This window comes from Chiloscyllium punctatum, unplaced genomic scaffold (assembly GCF_047496795.1).
Source record: "Chiloscyllium punctatum isolate Juve2018m unplaced genomic scaffold, sChiPun1.3 scaffold_1025, whole genome shotgun sequence".
In the NCBI taxonomy this organism is placed as follows: domain Eukaryota; kingdom Metazoa; phylum Chordata; class Chondrichthyes; order Orectolobiformes; family Hemiscylliidae; genus Chiloscyllium; species Chiloscyllium punctatum.
Window position 1 is genome coordinate 12,501 of NW_027310759.1, and position 2,500 is coordinate 15,000.

General features: G+C 61.6%; 1 non-coding gene across 1 annotated transcript; it reads left to right on the forward strand.

Annotated features, from left to right (window-relative positions):
• Positions 1-2,140: 2,140 nt before the first annotated feature.
• On the forward strand, positions 2,141-2,294 carry LOC140474481 (5.8S ribosomal RNA). The gene has a single exon (XR_011959150.1). It is a non-coding gene; the product is annotated as a 5.8S ribosomal RNA (ribosomal RNA).
• The last annotated feature ends 206 nt before the right edge of the window (positions 2,295-2,500 follow it).

Genomic DNA, 2,500 nt, shown 5'->3' on the forward strand with positions numbered 1-2,500 from the left:
CTCTGGCGAGGGAGAGACCTTAAGCAAACTCAGAGACAAATCTTGACGGTCGATCACTCGTAAAAATAAAACGTGACAAACTTTGTGTTGGTTCAAGTACGAAAGGATCTCTGTCGGCTTGGGGGTACGCCCGTTTCCGTTTCAACTTGTCTCGCGAGGGTGGTTTCGGGGCCAGCAGGAGAGCTCGTCGGGGTAGCAGGCCCTGCAGCCGTGGTCACCGCCAAACCCCCACAACTCGAGCAAGTGAAAAAAAAGTAACAGGAGCGAAAGCATCTCTGTCGGCTTGGGGGTACGCCCGTTTCCGTTTCAACTTGTCTCGCGAGGGTGGTTTCGGGGCCAGCAGGAGAGCTCGTCGGGGTAGCAGGCCCTGCAGCCGTGGTCACCGCCAAACCCCCACAACTCGAGCAAGTGAAAAAAAAAAGTAACAAATAAGAAAGGATCGTCGGCTTGGGGGTACGCCCGTTTCCGTTTCAACTTGTCTCGCGAGGGTGGTTTCGGGGCCAGCAGGAGAGCTCGTCGGGGTAGCAGGCCCTGCAGCCGTGGTCACCGCCAAACCCCCACAACTCGAGCAAGTGAAAAAAAAAGTAACAAATAAGAAAGGATCATTATCGGCTGGGGGTACGCCCGTTTCCGATTCACCTTGTCTCGCGGGGGTGGTTTCGGGGCCAGCAGGAGAGCTCGTCGGGGTAGCAGGCCCTGCAGCCGTGGTCACCGCCAAACCCCCACAACTCGAGCAAGTGAAAAAAAAAAGTAACAAATAAGAAAGGATCTCTGTCGGCTTGGGGGTACGCCCGTTTCCGTTTCAACTTGTCTCGCGAGGGTGGTTTCGGGGCCAGCAGGAGAGCTCGTCGGGGTAGCAGGCCCTGCAGCCGTGGTCACCGCCAAATCCCCACAACTCGAGCAAGTGAAAAAAAAAGTAACAAATAAGAAAGGATCGTCGGCTTGGGGGTACGCCCGTTTCCGTTTCAACTTGTCTCGCGAGGGTGGTTTCGGGGCCAGCAGGAGAGCTCGTCGGGGTAGCAGGCCCTGCAGCCGTGGTCACCGCCAAACCCCCCACAACTGTTGGGCGCCTACCTGCGCGGGGCAGGAGGACACTTTCCGATTTCAAATCTCCGTTTGCCGAGTCCACCCCGAACGCACGCGGGCGGGCGGGTTCGCATCACCCTTCGTCACAAGGGGCGAAGCCCGTTCCACCGTCTCGTCAGTAGTGCCGACCGGTCTGTGATCGACGAGGGGAGCCACACCAGGTCCGGCCCTGCTGCTTGGCGGCACCGCGTCGTCGGGAGCTCGCGACAGACGGAGGGTTTCGGTGTACTCTCCAGCCACGGGAAACGAAGCCGGTGATGCAGGCGCCGGTCTTTCGCTCCCAAATCGGCTGGGTTTACATCGTTGCTATCTAGTCACGCTCCCTTCAAACCCGACGGGGTACCTATTCCCCTCACCCGTCTGTGCGTATACAGCCTCTTTGCACTTGCGGGATGGGGGTGGTGGTTTAAAGACTCTCGAGTTGCCGCCCGTCGGTCTCCGAGCTCCGTGCAGTAGTGATCCCCAGCGAACTGCCAGCAGGGCGAACGAGCGATCCCGCTCTCGGTCGGGGCGCCTGGCGTCGATCGGTGGTCGGTGGCTTGCGGGCAAGCTGCGCTGTGAGTGTGGGAACGAGTATGACGAGCCGTTGCCGCGACTCCCAGTCCACCTCGGCGGTGGCTGGGCCGGGCGGGCGTCTGCTCGGGCGAGTGCCGCCCCCGCCTCCTCGCAGGAAGTCCGCTCGCCGACACGCCGCCACGTGCACGCGTCAGTGACGCTGCCGAACCGATGGCCGGTGCCCGTTCCCGCCTCTGCTTTTCCTAGGGCAAAGCTGCTGCACGCCTCGTGATACTAGGCGGGCGACATGGTGGCGGTGATCCTGCCTCCGTCGCTGCGGTGCGTTGGGGCACGCATCGCCTCTTGGGCGCCCTGTCCTCCTCCCCCCAATAGACGTATGTTTCTGCGGGCCGCACCAGGATGGTGCTCCCCATCGCTTCACGCCACCCTGCTCCGCCCGCACGCCGGCGTGCAGGTGGCTGTAGCTCAAGGTGGGGAGCGTATGTGCGGTCCGGGTCGCTTTCCTCTGGCGAGGGAGAGACCTAAAACAAACTCAGACAACTCTTGACGGTGGATCACTCGGCTCGTGCGTCGATGACGAACGCAGCTAGCTGCGAGAATTAATGTGAATTGCAGGACACATTGATCATCGACACTTTGAACGCACTTTGCGGCCCCGGGTTCTTCCCGGGGCCACGCCTGTCTGAGGGTCGTTTGGCAATCAATCGCACTCGCCTTGGCTGGCGAGAGCGCGGCTGGGGTGTCGCAGAGGACCCGTCCTCTTTGTCCCCCTAAGTTCAGACTCCGGAGCCCTCCGGCGTCGGAGCGCTTGGCCTTTCCCCCCCACCCTGCACATTCCGTTCGTCAGGCTCGACGCCATCCCCCCGCCGGGGAGCGCGGCCTGGCGTCCGTCTGTGTC